The sequence below is a fragment of the Molothrus aeneus genome, chromosome 2 (genome assembly GCF_037042795.1).
Source record: "Molothrus aeneus isolate 106 chromosome 2, BPBGC_Maene_1.0, whole genome shotgun sequence".
Taxonomy (NCBI): Eukaryota; Metazoa; Chordata; class Aves; order Passeriformes; family Icteridae; genus Molothrus; species Molothrus aeneus.
The window spans coordinates 17,300,816-17,320,292 of NC_089647.1; the positions used below are offsets into that span (position 1 = coordinate 17,300,816).

Genomic DNA, 19,477 nt, shown 5'->3' on the forward strand with positions numbered 1-19,477 from the left:
TGTCAGACCTGTCCTGCCTGGCCAAGGTGGGGGTGTCTGGCCACTGGTGGCTGCCACTACAGCAGGAGTGCTGGCAGCTCCTGGCCTTGGGGCTGGCCCTGATACCTGTGGGGAACAGCTGGGCCCCTAGCTGCCAGGGGGAATAATTAATGCTGCCTGAGTAATTAGTGCTATGATCTTGGGTTGGCAAGGGCATGGACCCCTGGCTATTGGGTCTCCCACCCCAATGGCTGGGAAATAACACAGGTCAAATCCCTTTCCTCACGGTGGGTGTGAAGCTGTTCCTATGCCTTGCTGAGTGTTACATGTGATGAAACACTGATTGCTGCAAACAAGCACAGTTAACTCTATTCACTGTTTTCCTTGTGTGATGTTTTGAAGGGCAGAATGCAGTTCATGCTGCTTCTAATTCTTTGATCTCACTTATGCCCTAGGTCACTGTAGTAAATATTCTCTCCTGAAGCACAAGAATTCCTCATTTGCAGCTATTTTATTTCAGAGGGTCCTAAACCCCATTTTCAGTACTTAGGCATCTGCCACTTTCTGCTTTTGCATCTAAAATATATAGCCTTAGTGCAAATTACTCAGCAGTCCCAATGTGCTCGTACTCATTAATTAGTGCCATAAAAACCTTGAGATTTATTTAGTAAGTCTGGATATGCAGAATATTTTACTTTCAGTTAAAACGGTATTGTGTCAAGGCCTTTCTGAAATTAAATCTGTCTACAACATAGTAGCTATGGGCTTTAGACCTGTGTTTAAAATAACTTTGTCAAGGCATATTGGAGTTTTTATTGCTGTATTAAACCACTTTTTATTGTGTCGTTAAATGCAAAGGCAGTATTTACACTTCCAAATATTTTAAAGATGTAGTCAGGCTTTAAGAAAAAATGGCATAATGGCATCACTCACTTCAGTGAGGTCTTGCTTCATGTGAATGCTGCTGTTTCACCCTCTCATTATTGTGTGGATGTGTTTGCTGGGGTATGCATTACGTCTTGGTTAATGTGTTTTCTGTGGATAGAGAACCTATCAGACAGGCAGCCCTTAATGGAAGGCTTGCCAGTTGTTGCTGCAGGAGAGAAACTGCTGGGCTGCTTTCTGGGCTGGGGAATTGCAAACTGGGAGAGCAGGAGTCCACTCACAGGGCTGCCACTGTGCCATTCTCACCTGATCTTGAATATTCTTGGGCAAATCACTTAACTGCTCTAAGTAACTGTAAATTTTTGTGAAAACTGGTACTGACTTGCTTGAAGGATCTACCCTTTGAAAAAAACATTTGGATACCTGCAGCTGGATGCCTCTGGCAATATGCTATTATTATGTATACTGCTTTTCACTGTGATTCAAATGTCATTTGCATCAAAGATGATATTTTTGACCATTGTTTTTTCCACTAGGTGATGCTCATTGAGAATAATCCTCAGCGTGTTCCCTAGCAGTGTGTGGAAATCCTTTGCATGCTAAGTGCTTTGCTTGAGTGCCTGTGAATTGCTTTGGCAGAAGTACAACTTCATATTTTAAAAATATTTATTCCACATTGTCCTATTCATGTACCTTAGTACTGTTCTTCAGGGACTTGTTCTGAAGAATGAGTACTACACTGATGAGCAGTAGTCAAAATTCTGTGCTAGTGCAATCTCTTGCATCAGCCAAGGCTGCTGACAAGCATAATATTTCTACAACAGTCATTTGACCTTTAAAATTTGGTCTTGGATGGTTTAGCTGCTTCACATTCATCCCAAAATTGCTATGACACTTCAATGGGGATGATCCTGATGTTCAGGCTTCATGGTGAAGTCTGTTTGAAACCAGGATGCAAAATGTTGTTGTCTACAACTAAATATTGGACTCTAGGCTTCTCTCTGTGTTTGTCTATCATTTTGCTGTGCATTTTTCTTGGATCTTTCTGGGTAGGGGGATGGCAAAAAAATACCAGTGTAGTGGTGCTTTTAGCAGACTTGTCCAGATTGATTGTTGGACCCAAGATTGGTCAGGAATTTTTACCTCTTTGGGTTTATTTTGTGGGAAAGCCAACTCAGGTTTTAAAACATGTAAAAAAATCATTATTCCAAACTTACCTGAGATCATAAAAGCATTTCTTTTGGAGCTGAAAAAAGTAATGATTTTTTTTTACTTTTATATTCTGCTAATTTTTTTGTTCATACCTCAAATTGTTGAAAAATGCACTGAAATTTACAATACTTTTGTCACATAAAAGTAAACCCAAAGTATTTAAATGCTGTCAGATTTCCACTTTATCCATATAAAATACATTCCTTTGAAATGTTTTGGCTTTTAACAAAATGATGTTTTTATGATAGAATTGTTTCCTCAAGTTTCTGCTTATTCTAGGGGTAGCCTTGTGGAATTCCTGTTGCAACAGTGACTGATTTGAACACAAGTTATCCTAAACACTGTATTTTAGCTCAGTAGTTCTCTTTGTGTTATAAGAGTCTAAAAAAGTCTGTCATAAGGGAGAGTATTTCCTAAACAAGGAAAAAAAATTCCCAAAGCCAACCACCAAATGTCTACCTTGTCTCTCAAATTTCTAAAACAGAATTCAAGGGCTCTTCAAAACTAAGATCCTGAAGGAGAGCCAATTTCAAAGGCTTCCACTGGAGATTACTAGATTACTGACAGCAGACTGAAGACATCACATCTGGAGGTAAACCTTGAAGAAATTCAAGACCATATGTTTGACAAATGCTTTTAGTGTAAATGAACAAATGAGTATCTGACTAAAAATAGTGGAAATTTAAAAATTCAACCCATGAGAAAAAGACACACTTGTGCAAAGAGCATACTAATATCTGTTGCATGACTGTGTTGGAAACAGCCATGTGGAGCATCCTCTGGGCTCTGTCCAGCTCTCTGTGAAGCTTTGATGTTAGTCCTTGATCCGTATCTGTGTTATTCATGCAAGGACAGGAGCGTTTCAGAGGATCTGTATTGAAGAGCTGGGATAAATATGGCACAGAAGTTCCATCAATGCTTCCAGTTTTGTAACAATTGCATGAGTTTGGTAATATCTGGATCCCTTACAGGACACTGCCACCTGCTCCTAGTGGCTCATAAAGACAGCAGGCAGCTCTGATGCAGGTGGCACTTGAGGAGTGAGAGGCAATCACCTGACACAGACCTATTGCCCAGGTTGTGGTGTTTAGAGCTCTGTCCACGTGGCTGCACAGCTTGTACCAGTGTTGGGAATGCTTGCTGCCTGCAAAGAAATGTTCTACCAGGCTTACAGAAAACAAAAAATTAAATCAGGGTTCAGATTAAAACAGGTAGTTTTGTGAGTTCCCAGTAAGTGCCCATGCTCAGGGAGAAGAGGAGAGATGTGCTATGTGAGCTGCATGCCAATCAAAACAGCTGGAATTTTTAACAGCTAATAAGAGCAACTATCTATTCAGGCAGAAGGTATAAGCAAATAGCAATTCATGGAGATGATTTCATAGATAATTTCTGAATAACAAACTTTATCTGAAAATCATGAGCTTTTCCTGCTCCATTCTGGCAGGAGGTGGGGAGGCATTCAATGACTTACATTATTTATGACTTATTCATACAGCTCAGAATGCACTTCTAATATGTATGCTTGGCATCTTTTCTAGATGAAGGCCTTCCTTCTGCAGGGCTGTGTATTGAGGATCTTTCAAAGCTGCTAAATTTAATTTAAGAAATGGTTGTATAACTGTGACTTCCTTTGTCTTTCAGTCTCTGTTAAAGGGTGCTTCCTTCCTTTTTTAAATTGTATTGATTTAACTTTTTCACATAATTGGACAGAATCCAAAATCATCTAGAATAATAAATTTTTAAGAAAATCAGGCCTTGATAAACAACTGATTAGAGTTGTTCTCCAATACTCTACTGGCAGTAGTGGCCTCTGCTTAGACCTTTGATTTTTGTTTGAGGAATAAATTCATGATAACTGTTACTGTGCATACTAGTGTGCAGCACTGCAGGGGTTGTGAAAAAGATGGGATGAGTCACAAAAAAGAAGTAGAAGCTGTGGTGTTGGCAATAACCTTTTCCATCCTTCAGTCACCCAAGCAGTCTCTGGTAATCAGGTGCAAGTTTATGTACTGGAAACAAAAGTGGTTGGACATAAAAGTTGAGGGGATAGCTACTAAGATAGTTTTGTGTATGCAGACAGTCCTGTTTTTTTAATTATACTTACTTGTCCATCCAGGCAATGTTTTGTTTGGGTTTGCCAGATAATCTTTTATGTCTACTGCTGGTAATTGTAACACTGGTTTTGCAGATCATTCAATTGCCTGTTTTGCTTCTGTGCACCTCAGTCTTTGAACATGTTATGTGTGACTTCATGGTGTAGTTTTCTTAAAAAGTCTGTTCAGCTGATTAAGCTTTAGTTTATGAGGCCAGATGGACCTGAAATACTAAAATTAGAATCTTTAGATCTTTGTTCATATAGGATCAGTGCATTTTTGGGTGTATCTCTGGCAGCAAAGGTGTTCAGTTTCCTCCTCTTGGCCTCTGTGTTCCCTGTCCCAGTGTTTGCCATGCTAAACACTGCTGACAGGAGCTACCAGCAGCTCTCTTGTTTGTACACTGATATGGCATTCACCCTCAGTTGATCCTAAGCATGCACGCCTCACACCTTTGCAGGTTAGTCCTGACTCTGCTTGGAGAATCTGTAGATGAGTATATATATATCATCAGCCTGTTGATTTAGAAGCAGAAATGCCTTCCCCAACAGATATCTTCCCTTCAGCTGTGTGTTTGTGATACTCACTACTTAATGGGTTTTCTTTCATGCAGACATATGGCTTTACATTTTTGTGAAATCTTGCCATTTTCTCTTTAAAACTTCTCCTTCTGCTTATCATCATTCAGAATGATGGCATGTCATGGTAATTCATGCATTTAATATGAGGAAAGCTTTTGGAGCCATATTTAACTTTATTTAAGAAATTTTTTTAATTTCAACTTTCATGCATTTTCAGTCTCCTGGATGAGGGGATTGCTTGTGACTGTCCTTCTGATGATTGGTTTTCCTAAGAGATGATTTGGTAATTGAGGGCACAGAATATTGTGGCTGGAGGAGGATGCTTTATGGGTGTTGGGACCTGGGTATTTCATTTCCCCAGTGCTGCAAGTGCAGACTGTGGTGAGAACACTCAAACAGTGTCCCCTCATCTCCCCTGACTAAAACAGCCCCCCTGTTCTGTGCCAAGTGATTGCATGCAGAGCACCAATCTATGTGCTCATCCAGAAAACAAAGGAACAGCTGAGGAAAACCAATCATTTCACATTAACAAAACCAGATATCCATCTCTGGTAGGGATGGGCTCCTTAAGCAGCTTGCTAGCTGCCCCAGTTCTAATAAGGAATCAAACAATAAGGTGACAATATGAACAAATGGCTCTTGGTGGAGTCTTCAGGAGCTGCATACCCAGTATTATTTCAGCTCACCAGTGGAGGGTTTGAAAAAAATCACAGCTTTTAGTTATAGTAAACTTCTTAGCCAGACTGCTCAAATCTTAAATATTGATATATTTTCTGCTGCATGGGGGGGGCTATCATGGTTTGAAAAAGTTTTACAGAAGAAATCCCAATAGGAATTGTCAATGTGAGGACTTAGGAGAAAACAGAGCAGAATTAGAATGGAGGAAGAAAGCTGACGACAGAAGAAACCAGGGATATGGCTAGTAGGATGCAGAAAGGGACAGGATTATCAGCTACTTCAGATAAAATCTGTGTTTTTGTTTTGTAACCAGAGCCTTTTCAGCCTTGGTCCTGGTGCATTTGAGGGAGACCCACCAAGAATGTTCCTCAGTTCATGATTCCCACTTTCCATATCACCCTGAATAAGAAGTGCTGGTTTGTAACTACAGCACGGGGAAACCAGCCAATGAGAAAAAACAGAGCCTGTAATGAACTACCAGGACAAATCTACCCAGTGACAGGTGAGCATCTTCTGTTGTTGGCATAGCAGTTTTAGCTGTTTTAAGTAACAAAAGCAGATAGGCAAATGTGCAGCTGATGTGTTATGAGCCACATCTCAGAAAATTAATTTTATTTCTGTGGGGAAAATAAATTTACCTGGATTTTTCTCTTTACAATGAAATATTTAAACTAGCTGCTGCTTTCTGCCTTTGTTTATATTTTGGCTTTAGAGAAATTTTGCTCTCAACCTGTCTCTCAGCTTATGGTCAGCTCATACCCAACAGTGTATTTCTATCAATAAGGTTAAAACAGCAATGAAAATCTAAATGTTTTGATGCTTGCTTGTGAAATAGCACATTTTTCTTGGTATTAAGCAGCTTTTTTCACAGCAAACAACTGTATCACTTCTACATATGATGACGCAAAAGGAATATTTTTCTGCTTAAATCTCTTATCAGCATGTGCATACGTGGACTGAATAAAGGCAGGAATTTGCATGTCAAGTTACTGCTGTGCAGCTGTTGCCCTTTTCATGATGCACATGATAATTTTAAAAACACGAGTTCTTCTGCAAGCACATCAAAGTTCTCTTCCAGAAAACGGTCACTCTTCTGCCTCTGCAATTAAATCAAGCCCACAGGCACCTCTACCTTGATTTATTTTTTATAAAAATTATCCTCATCTATTATGCTCATATAGATTGCTTCCTTCAAGATGCTTGCTTTTGCACTTTGAATCATACATTTGATTGAATTGTAACTAAAATAGAGTAGATTAAAATACCTGTGATCAATCAGTCACTTGATTCCCTGAGAGGAATCGCTTCGCAATTCTCACTTTACTGATCTTGCAGTTTTATCCACATTTCCTGTTGTTAGTAGATTTCAATTTCAACTGTTTTATTTTTTTTCTTCTTCTTTATTTTCTCTGGACCTTTTACTTCCTGTATATTACTGTGAATGTCAGAACATCTCTTTTTGTGCTCCATTTTTTAACTGGAATGCTGCTGTGATAACACTAGCTTTTAAAAGCTGCCAGTCCTACTTGTTAAAAATAATGTTCTTGTAAGAGCCTTTAGGTGTCAGTCATTGAGTTATAATTTTTGAGAATTTTTGTTTTCATGAACTTGAGAAGGCAGGTGTGTTGGTTGTTCTTGTTTTCTGATGGCTTTTAAAGCAAAATCTTTTCTAAAAAAAAGGCAACCAGGGAAACAGTGAGATGTATTCCAGCAAACACAAGTTTAACTTCAAGTGGTTTTGGCCACATATTTCTAGGAACAAGGTGTTTCCAGTGCGGGTTAAGATGAAAATGACATAGTTGACCTTACTACTTCAAAATTTTTCTGATACTTATCTCAAATGCCGTTTTGAGCTTGGTAGCTGTCTCACCCCTTGTGATATTTGAGTAGCTTCCAGTATTTGTTCTTATGTTCTTAGAGAGGCACAGTGAATTACTTAAGTAAGATCATGCAGGAAACTGATGGTGGATCCACTGCAGCATAGCCTCATCCTTTTACTGCATTATTTTTCATTTTTAGTAAGTTTGACTCAATTTTTTTGTGTCATCAGAGGTGGTTAGTTCAGCCCTAAATTCTCTCCCTGTGGGAGAAACTGTTGAGATGAGTCTACGGATGTGGGAACAAGCTTTGACCAAATATGAGCACTGTGGATACCAAAATCTGTATGACCACATGGACTTTAGTGTGTTAGACTGGATAAAGGTGCCACTTCTGCCACTGTCTCCCAGTTGTCCCTGTTGAAATCAAGTCTTACAGGAGGCCTGCTCTAGAGGTGTTCTTTTGTGATTTAATAATATTTCTGTAAGGTTTTTCCAGTGAGACTGGAAGGCATGTGCATGTTTCTAATTTTTGTAAGCACTAAAGGTGCTTACAAAACTAAACACCAGGTTTGACTGGTTTGCATAAGGTCTTCAAGTGTTGTTTCTCATTGTGGCTGGAATATGTTGATAGTGACTTTTTGGTGCCTTTTATTTGCATAAATTTAGCTGGAAGTCCTTACCACATGGAGTAAGGCTTAACACACGCTAGCTCTTCATTTGCTTGGGTCATCCAAGCTGTGCACTAGGGTTTAAATATTGCTCTTCCTCTTTGTCTTTCCATTCCCAGCTGGGGAACAAAAATATTTTGAATAGAGTTCTATTAAAACTTGTAAGATTTGAGGTTTTCAGCCACTACCCAGGATGCCTGGTATGAACATAAATGTGAATAGCAAATCACTGAGTCGCAGTGCATGAATTATTGTTAATAAGCAGTCTTGGTTTGCGTTTTTTTTCCTTGTAATAAAACTCAGCTTATGGATAAAATTTTTCTAAAATGTAGGCAATAGGGGGGTAAACACTTTCAGAATAAATTTTAGTGTTGTCCCTGCAGGATCCTGCTAGTTACTGGGTAGTCTTAAAATTACCTCTCTTCCTCAAATAATTTAAATCTTTTAAAATAAAAAAAATTGCTCAAATAACATGTCTATAGCATAAAGAAATAGTCTAGTTACTGTTATTTGGAGGAAAGGGGAGTTAATTTTATCTTATCCCTGTTTGATACTACATTTCATTAATTTCTGCTGGAAGAAAAAAGCAGCAGGTATCCAGATCACACCCATCTTTTTGCTTCAAAATAATTTGCTCTCTCTTTAATTTCAATTCAGTAATCTATTTTCTCTTTCTGCTCATTACTTTACCTTACTACCATCAGTGGAGTGAGCAGGACTCCCAGAGAAGGGCAAACAGGATGTGGTGCATAAGTTTGCATGTTTCTAGTGAGGAAGGGCTCAGAGGAGGGGTCACTCCATCCTCTTGAGGGGTCAACAAGAATCAGACTCTTTTTGGCAACAAAAATGGTGTCTACCCATCACAACTGCCTGGCTGAGACTGAAACCCAGATAGAAAGGACACAGCTTCCCTGGGTAGACGCCTACATCAAAACAGGCCTCCTGAAGGCTGAGAGAGCCAACTGAACCATCCTGACATCTCCCGGGAAAGCAATACAGCTAGCTGCACCCAGTCCATGGGACCCCCTGCAATGTGGAGAGGGGAGTTTTTTGGTCCAGGTATGGGACAAAACAAGCAGAAATGACTACTTGCTGGATCTGGTGCTTACCAATGGGGATGAGCTCATTAAAGGAGTTAAGATTAGTGACAGCTTGGGCTGCAACAAGTTGCCCTAATTGAGTTTGTGATCCCTAGGAGCACAGTCAAGACCCTCAACATTGAAATGGTGAAATTCCAGCTATTTAGGGGATAGGTGAATAAGATCTCTTGGGTAACTGTCCCTAAGATCAGAGGGGCTGACCAGTGGCTTAAGGCCACTTTTCTGAGAGTCAAGTTTCTCTATCCCACTGTGTAGGAAATCAAGCAAAGCAGGCTGGAAATTGAGATGAGTGAGCAAGGATCTGACTCTCAGACTGAACAGGAAGGAGGAAATGCAGAGCCAGCAGAAGCAGGCACAGGTGACCTGGGGAGAATACAGGGATATAGTTTGAATTGTAGGGATAGAATAAGGAAAGCAAAGGCAAAACTGGAACAGGACTTGGCAAGGGATGTGGAGAATGACAAGAAGGGATTCTGTAAATGCATAGGTCAGAAAAAAAGGCCAAGGAGAGTAAGCACCAGTAAGCAAGAAGAGTGAACTAGTGTGATTGATATGTAGAAGGCTGTGGTACTCAGTAAGGTCTTTTCCTCAGTCTTCACTGGAAGTCAGACCTTCCTCTAGTGTCTGATAATCTGAGTGAGTGTGAGGGGAATAAAATCCCTCCCACTATAAATGAAGAGCAGATTTGGGACTGTTTGATGCAGCTGAATAGCCACAAGTCTATGGAACCTAATGACATACAAACCTTCAGGGCAGGCTGAAGGCTGATGCTGCCAAACCATCCAGCTCTGGGTCTGGAGGAGGGCCACAAAGATGAACAGAGAGATGGACCACCTCTCTTATAAAGACAGGCTGAAAAGTAACCTGGGTAAAGATCAGGGGAAAACTTGTTTCATTTATCAATTATTTATGAAACCCCTAAAAATCCATGTTAAGATGTGCTGAGCCTTAATCTATCTGTGTAAGAATCTAAAGTTTTGGAGGGAGAGTAAGGAGGGCAGAAATAAAAACAGAATCAAAAAACTACAACCTGGATTAAGCCCATGGAGGCTCTTTCTTTGCTTGGAATGATTGGTATAATTAAGTTTTGTGTCATTCATTGCTTTATACTTGTGCTGACCTGCTTTAATGGATCAGCGTATAGTTAAGAGATTTCAGCTTACATCCAGTGCTAAGTGCAGGCTCAGTGGTAAAGTTTAGGATTATTAAAAAAAACAGACTACTTGCAGTTCTGTATCTTCAAAATGTTATTAAAACATTAAAACTTCCAAATTTGAAAAGGACTGATTTTTTTTTTTGTTTTGTTTTTTAAATTTTTTTATGTGTTACAAACAAGATTTTTCAAAGTGGTTTGTCACCATATTCAGCAGCTGAGCCTGGGGCTGGAAGTAAATTTGCCAGTGTGCAGGGATCATTAATGCTGGCTGGAGAGCAGTGCAGCACTTGTTTCTTGGCAAGAAATCATGTAAATAATCAGCAGGGTCCCAGAAGGTCATCCTCCTTCAAGTGTTGCCTAAGAGGCTTTTGCTCTTTTTCTCTCCTCTGTTAGAATTGATCCTGTCCAACAGGGTCTGGCTTTGTACATAAATCCTTGCTTAAGCTTTCAGTCTGCGCGCTGGCTGCGCTAAGTTGACTCATACTTCTTGGTATACAAAACTCAAAACATATTCCTAGTTGGACAATGATGATATTTACTAGAGCTGTGCCCTGAAAAGCTCTGCTCCCTTGCTGCACTGCCCATTGTGTCTGCAACAGCTGCTTCAGGCTCCTGCCTTGCTCTGTGCTGCATTGCTCCACAATGGGAGCTGGCGTGGCTTGGCAGGACAGACACTGCTCAAACTTGTGCTTCTGAATTAGTTGGTCATGGCTGGTAAATTCCACTCTGTTCCCAGTGCCAAGCAAAATGAAGAGCTAGCCCTGAAAAAAAGGCACTGCTATGATCTTGTTCTAGATAAACCTTTTGTTCTCTGTACTGAAGAATTTTTAAGAAACTCTTTCCTATGTCCAGAAACTGAAGTGTGCTCCTAAAATTAATCTGTTTGTCATGGTCCTGGACCTTGATATCACGCTGTTAGGGAAAAGAACATCTGCGTAACTGGTTCCACTTTGTTTTCAATTTATCAGATCAGTATAATTTAGTGTAGAAGTTGTTCTGTAGAACAAAAAAAAAAGCCCTGAAGTCGTTTCTCTGTCCTGTTAAGAAATCTTGTGTTTTGACTTTGCCAGTGTCTTGCAGCCCTGATCCTGCCTTTACCAAGATCAGATGCCTCCTGAAGAGTTTTCAAGTACATTGAAGAAATAAGCAAGGCGTGAATCTCTATTCCTTTGACAATTTTACTGAAACAGAGATAACTGTTTTGAATTTGATCAAAAGTGAATTAATAGAAAAGGTGGTTAATAGACATGTTTATTAGGTGAGCAAAAAATCTATACACTGAGAACCTTTTCAATATTTGATTTTAGATTAATGTGCTAAACTTCCCCTTTCAGTTGACTGAAGAACTTTACAGTATGGGGAGGAGGTGCAACTGTCCATATTTTTTATTTGACTGGTTTTTGAAGAAAAGTGAGAATTTGCTGAGATTATGTGTACCTTTTGAATTGCTGGATCTGGAAAATTTTGATGGATGTAAATATGAAATTCAGTAGATCATGTCAGTCTACAACTTGTGTTCCCAAGCTTGGGATGATGAAGCAAAGTGTATGCGTTTAGGTTAGTGCAAAATACTTTTTTGCACTTCAAGAAGCAACATTTCAAATAAAATCCTGTAACTTGAAGTATTGTATCCCCTCTGGACATGCTGGTTTTTAATTCTGAATCCAGCCAGAGAAATATAGCAGCAACGTGTAAGCAAAATTGCTTTTGACTTTGGTCAGAGTAGACTTTCACAGGACAAACAAGTGTTTGACCTAATAACACTGATCCAAGTCTCCTTTATTTGGGACACAACATGGCAACTTTTATATCCACTCAGACAGGCACTCTTATTCCAAGGTCACATCACAAAGGTGTATACAGAATAAACTATCTCTTGTTCAATTTATCTATGTCAGGAAGACAGAAAGGGGAGCTGACTCTGCCAGATCTTGATCCAGTTGTGCTTTCACAACCAGGTACTGCTGTTGGGGTAATGACACCCCTGTGCTCCTGGGATAATGGGTGTCAGCATGATTCTTCTCTAACTGGCCTCACATGTTTTTTTCAAGACATGTAATGGTTTGAAAGCTCATCATGATGTGTACTGTAGAGTGAGTGCTTTGCCTTGCATGAATCCCTGATTTTTCTGAATACTTCAGCTGCTTCTTCCTCTGACTTAAGGAAAATAATTGTTAATGTATGTGGTGGTTGCAAAAACCTATTGCTCTTACATTTAAAGATGAAAAGAGCTGTGTGAGTGTTGAGCAGTGACAATGCTGTGGACTGTGACAGAAGCTGAGAAAACTGACACTGATCATACTAGGTTTGAAAAAAAATAACCAACAAAAAAACTTGTAGATAAATGGTATATACTGCTGCATCCTTCATGGCATTAAGAAAATCAACACAAAAAATTACAGAAATAATATGTGATTTCTCTTTAAATACTTTGAAGTTACCCTGAACACTGCTTCCAACATTCAGAAACTTGGTTCCATATGCACTAACTGTAATTGTAGGTTGTACATGGAACTCATTACAAAATTAGCAAGAAATCCACCAAAATAGTTAAGTGTCACCTCTGATGTGAACCATGCGTGACATTTTATTAATATAGAGACACTTTGTTTCCCAGCATTTCTTATGGAGAAATAGCTGTTTTCAGGGAGCAGGGGCATAGGAAGCCAGGAGTACTTCTGGTATTTGGTTCTTTAAGTTCACTGGGTTTTTTTGTGTGCATCTTTTTTATCTATATGAATGAAAGCTGCAGTTCTTGTTCAGGTCCAGAATGGTGTACTTCTGTTATGTTAACAAATGGCAGCCTGATGGAGTAATAAATAATTTATGAACTTGGGATATTGATTTTTCTTCAGTGCTTATAGGAAATTATACGCTTGTGGCTTCAAGAAATAATTGGTCCAATTTAATCGCATAAAAATTATAGTCCTTTTTAATTCTTTTCAAATGGAAATTTAATGACCGCTGGGTGTGTTACAGAACAGAAGAGAGGATGTCTGCTTGGACTGAAGGAATAGGAGGGCCAGAAACAGCAGGTTTTACAGGTCTAATAAAAAAAATTATTGCTATGGCATTGGTTTTGAATGAAGGCTAATGGACACTTGTCTGATCACAAATTGGACTTTTCACAAGGAAATACTGTGAATTATAATAAAGACACTTAGTATTGCAATGCAGACTAAAGGTACAGAGTCCTGGCATATTAGGGAAAAAATACTTCATTTGTAAAGCCTCATTGAATAGAAGGCAGATTTTGCTTTACTGCAAAATACATTTTCTGGTGTACTGCTCTTCTATGTAAGCTCTGTAGCTGGGAGCAGGGGTAAAAGCCAAAGAGGGAGAAGGAAGTGATTTCAGCAACTTCACAGAAAGTAAGTCTGAATTTATCTTTTTTTGGGGTGAGGGGGGAGGGACATCCTGTTACTTGGTCAGGATGTTCCTGACTGTTTCTAGTTAAAATATAAGTAGCTTGTAAAACATACCTCCCTGAATATTCAGGTTTGAAAGAACTGCATTGGCCAGCTTCCTCAGCATATAAAAAGAAATTGTGTGGCAATTCTGCAGTCCTTGCTTAAAAGTCAAGCATACTCACCTGCAAACAGGTTTTAGTGAAATCACATGGTACACTGTCTCTTTACCATTCTAAGGGTTTGGGGTTTTTTTTAATGAAAGCCACCAGTAAATGGACCTTTTATAAAACAGATATACTAGAACGAAGTTTCTAACTGCTCTGGAGCAATAATTAACTTCCATCTTCACATCATAAATGTAAAAGAATAAGTATGGTTTCATGAGGCTCAAACTTATAATTTTTTTTCTGAATAAAAAAGGGAAAAATCAAACACTTATTTCTGCCTGTGGGAGAGTATCACTTGAGCTGGATGTAAAGCTTATGTAGTCTAATCCATTCTGCCCGTCAATAGCAGGAACAAAGCAAACAGGCACTAGTGACAAATGGAGAAGCTGCCAATAATTTCAGCACTAATAATGAGATGGTATTAATAATAACATCCTGGTGACCCCTGTAATGCTTACTGTAGGCTTAATGTGGCATGTCAGATGGTAAACTGATGCTTGGTGTTAGATGGGGGGCTGAGAATTGCAGAGCATCTCAAAACATTTTCCAGGGGAATAAAGCAGATTCAGGAACCATGGCACAGGTGAACAAGCCAAACATCTTTACAGCCATGTCTTCTGCCAGCAGCCTGGGCACTGGAACAATTATTGGGGTTTCAATCCAGTGTGCTGCCTGTGGGAGGGGACAGCTGTATGTGCATAGCTGCTAAACTATTTTAGGGGTGTAGGCTGCTAAGAGGGTATACCAGATGTAGGTGTTTCCTATATGCCATGTCTTCTGAGAAATGTGGGACTTGTGGTGCCCTTTGGATAGCTTACTCCTACATCAGAGAACAGGGGAAACTCTCTACCATGAGGGTGCTGAGGCACACTGGAACAGGCTATACAGGGAAGCTGTGGATGCCCATCCCTGGAAGTGCTCATGGCCAAGTTAGATGAGGCTCTGGTGTAATGGAAGGTGTCCCTGCCTATGACAGAGGGAGTTGGAGCTAGATGATATTTAAGTTCCCTTCAAACCCAAACTATTCTATGCTTTGTGGTACATATGGCCTTAAATAAGCACAGTGACGGTGTGCAGGCATTGCAAGAACAATGCTCATAGCTCACTTTAGGTGGCTGATGTGAAGGTTTTTATTCTTCCTGGAACTCTGGAGTTTTCTTCACTCATTGCTGGCCAACACAGAGAAGCTAAAACTAAGATTGGGTTTTGTGTTCAAAGCATGACATTGCTGCTATTGCTGTAGCAGGAATGCATTGTGAAGGTTTTACTGGATATAATGCCCTGTTTCCAAATGTGATTTTGAATCTGCAGGTTTCTAGTTCTGAACACAGATAATGGCTGGATAAGAACAGTCCTCTTGACTGTTTTATTAAAAACTCACAGTAGCTATTAAAAAAAATCTATAACTATAGTATTCTAAAAATGTAGCATTCAAAACTTCAACAAACACTTTATGACCACCAAATGTTTACTTTAGAATTGGGGTAATAATAATGCTATTAAATATAACTTTATGGGTATTTATTCTGTTTTGAAGTACAGACATATGCAAATAACTCAAATTAGCATACTTATGAGTGAAATTTCAATGGCAAGTTTATTAATAAATCCTTGCATAGGGTTCAGACTGAAAACATTAGCTCTACCCTTTTATTTGGGCAGCTAATAATTTTTTTCTTGCTAGTTGTCAATTCTGAATTTATGACAGATTAGAAGAAACAGGACATGGCTGCAGAAGGCCTAAAGCTACACTTCATTGATAAATTGCTGGTTCAGATCCGTTTTGGGTTGGGAAGAGAGCAGTAACCAAAGATCACATTGAAAGATGTCTTACTGGTCTGTGTGTTATAAGATCCTTATGTGCCCTGCAGCACAGGCACGTGAGGAGGGACAGAGACAGAGAGAAGCTCATGAGCATGCTGTGTTTTACTTTCTCTCTAAATATCTTCTGGAAGATGGCCTTGCTCTCATACAGAGGCAGGGTTCATGATGGCAGGGCCTGTGGCAGCATGTGATGTGTAATACAGGCTGCAGCACAGTGGGGTGTGAAGCTTCTATTATTTGGCAACGTGTTGCCTGTGAGAAGGGAACAAAGTAATTTTCTTAGCCACAGAGGCAGAAGCATCTTTGTAATCTTGAACTGCACTGAGTCTGAGGAAAGCATCCTTTTCCTCTGCAGACAACAGGCTGGGGCCCAGCTGTTGGGATTCCAGCAAAAAGTACAGGAGTTGCAGGCTGTACTGTACTGGGGGACAGCTGGGAGCACAGAGCTGGGACTGCTCTCACTGCAGGGCACCGCTGGCTGCCAGCGCCAGCTGTGTGCCAGGGATGGGAAGGAGCAGGAGAGCTCAGGGCCAGTGGTGGTGGGTGACTTGTGGCAGAGAGGAAACTGGCAACTGGAGGGAGCTGAGACAGAGCTCAAGCACCTGGGCCACCTTCGTTCTTCAGTGTTCTGCTGTCTGTCTGTATGTGCCCCTGTTAAATATAGATGCTTTTGAAAATGCTCTCTATGACGGTTAAGGTTATGAGGGAACATTATCACAGATCTTCCAAATGTGCTGTAAAAATCTGAACTTGTTGAGGCATCCAGCTGAGGCCCTGCATTAGCAAAACCCTTACAGCTCAGATTCTGTTTGATAAAACACTTCCAAGCACAATTCTCTAACACCAATGGTGCTGGAAAATACTTGAAAACGCTTTGTTTGTACAACCTCTAAATTCCATTACAGTACAGATACTCAGTATATAGCCTGATAACTGCTTCTCATTCTAAACTGGTTTGTTTCTTTGCTTGAGAGTATGGATCCCACACCCTGGAGAGAAAGCAGAGTTTACTGTTCAATTAGAAAATTTTATTTTCCTGGAGGCAGCATTGATCTCCTGGACTGTTATGTTATCTGTCACTGTCTAATCACAGAAAATCTGTTGCTTGTACAGCAGGCCCTGACTGAATCTCTCCTAAAAAGGCAGGATGTTATTTCTGTGTGTAGAATAGGGTTTGGAACAACAGGGGTTTGCATTTGGCATCTTGCTGATTAAACTTTGTCGAAAAAGACAAGTTGGCTTAGCCCAGCTAGCAGGTAGAGGAGAGAAACAGCCAAAGGGCACTGAGTTTTTTCATTGCATAATTGGACCTGATTTGATTCAAAAACAATGGTGCACAGCTATGAATTAGGCAATAGGTTACTGCCTTGAGTTACTTCTCCTGACATTCTGGTCAGAAAGTCGAGAAAAACAATTAATCCTCACCTCTGCTATCTTGCTGTCTGTGGAGTAACTAACCAAAAAAATAATTACCTAACAGTTTCTTACCTAAAACCAAAGTGAGAATCCATTTGAGAATCCATTTGACAGGTGCACAAAAAAAGGTCTGCTGTTCCTGCACCTGCCAATTATTGTTCTATCAGTCTGGAGAGTACCCAGACTCCCTACACAGACCCATGCTGTGGCTTGTTTGGGAGAATGTCCAACACGAGTTGGATTTCAACGATCTTTGTGGATTTCTTCCAGTTCAGAAAATTCTGTGATTGTGTTTTCTTTTTGCCCTTTCACTTGTCATCTTTGTCCTAAAGTTCCAGATGTGACCTTGCTTTTAAATATTCGAGTGAGTTTAGCCTCACACAGGATGACATTTCCCAGAAAATATAGCTGGTTATCAAGATCCCAGAGCATATGGGCTTCCTGGCAGTTGGCTGGTTGCTATTTCATGGACATCAAACAGAAGAGGGGAAGGAGAAATGACAGTTTGGAGTTGGCAATTGATTTGATCAGTTTGCTCCTAGGGATGAAGGACTTTATGAAGAAGCTGGGCAAAATGAGGTTTGGGGAATTTGATGGGTGTTTGAGGAAAGTGCTGCCAAGCAGATGGGCTAACAGCAATAAAGGGGAACTGATGGTGTAAATCAGGCAAAAAAAGTGGGAGTGGGATCACTGATCATGAGGATGAATGTGGACTACAAAAAAACAGTGATCCTGAGTCAGTCTCATCCCAGGCTGAGATATAGATACTCCATGTTTTTTTCCTCTATAATGAGTTCTGCCAAGAAGACCAAGTATTTGAAAAGCTTTTCTTTTTTTTTTTTTTTTTTAATAATAACGGTCTAAGCCAGGAAAATGAACATGGTAAAATCGAAACCTTTGGCTGTGTAATACAAAATAGGGCTTAGAAAGAGATTGTGAGTAACTCTTCCCTGTGTTACTTCACGAGAGGTAAGTGCTTTCAGGCCTGTCTCATGCCCGGTGAATTTCAGAGTGCGGCCGCTCTCATCCTCAGTCCTGCCGCAGAGCTGCGCCGAGTTTCGCTCCGCCATGGATCAACCCGGGTGGGAAGGGCCCCGGGAGGCCTCGCCCAAAGCCCCCAAATGCTCCGGGGAGCGCTGGAGACGGTCGGGGCTCGGCCCAAGAGCCCGGAAAACCAAACACGGAGCCTGCACGGCCTCACCGCGCTGTCACCTCCCTGTCCCCGCCGGGGAAAGGGCGTGTGGGTGTCCCTGCCCAGAGAACAGCGCACGGTGTCTGTGTGAGGAGCACAGCGGGCTCGGGGAGCGCTCCCAGCCCCGGGCAGGCGGCGCTGGCCCCGCGGGAGCCGGGGCGATGACGGCGAGAGCGACACCACGTCGCTCCCACACGAACCGGCCACACTTCCTGGGAAGCAACGAATGTGCGGGCCGGTTAGCTCAGTTGGTTAGAGCGTGGTGCTAATAACGCCAAGGTCGCGGGTTCGATCCCCGTACGGGCCAGAGCTTTTTGCCCGTCCCGCTGCCGATTCCAGCCGTATCCTCGGCTACAGCCGGGCGCCCGTGGGGACTCAGCCCCCGCTGGATGGGAGACGCCGGGACGGGAGGGGAGGGGACTCGGAACCGCCGAATAACTGCTAATAAAAGAAATAATGGGTGGAGGAAATGCGCGAAGGGAGGTTTTAAATCTTTCCGTAGCTCGTCACCAAAGTATTGCATGTTTTGCCCCGCAGCAGTTTGTTCAAGTTCTTCTGTTAAATAGCGTTACTCCAGAAGAAAGCGCGCAGGAATTCAGGAGGTCTCCCCTCCCAGCGAATAATCCCAGGTCTTTAGCTCATTGTGTTAGTATGACTCTTCGATAACTCTGTGTCAAGGGCTGGAAAATGCTGAAGAGAGTGGGGTTTTATTGTTTTTCTTCCTTTGAAGCAGCAAGACAAGCATATCTCCCTTGGTAGCCTGATTTTTCATAGAATGCTCTTATCTCCATATAGAAAGTAGCCAAACTTTAGAGGTACACTGTAACGTGAGTCTTAATTTTTATGGGTGTGCTTTTTATTCAAGAAAAAGTTCCAGGCCAAGCAGAGGTTTAGTAATGGAGCACTACATCTGCAGGAGTGGCCAAGATGGACCTCTGCCAGCTCAACCTGCCTCTGTAAGTTTTCTCTCTAAGAAACTTCTCTTAGAAGCTCAGGACAGTTATTATTTTTGTCCTATCTGCCTCTGAACTGAAATGATACTTCTCCAGAGGAGGGCAACTTTCTGGTGTAAATGTTTTCATTGTGGTTTCATTGTGGAAACCACTGATTTTGTTATTAGAGCTGCATACAGTTCACATACAGGTCACAGCTTCTTTAGGAAAATGCTTTGAGGTAGCAGCATTCTATTGACTTCTTTTACAAATCTGCTAGTACATCTCTTTACTATTCAGGCCCGTTGCTTACATCTTCTTCCAAGTGCAGGGGCTGATTCACAATAAGAGATAATGATAATAA

The 19,477-nt window shown here is 40.9% G+C and overlaps 1 non-coding gene across 1 annotated transcript; it reads left to right on the forward strand.

Moving 5' to 3' along the window:
• The first annotated feature begins 18,414 nt into the window (after nucleotides 1-18,414).
• On the forward strand, nucleotides 18,415-18,488 carry TRNAI-AAU (transfer RNA isoleucine (anticodon AAU)). The gene has a single exon. It is a non-coding gene; the product is annotated as a tRNA-Ile (tRNA).
• Nucleotides 18,489-19,477: the final 989 nt, after the last annotated feature.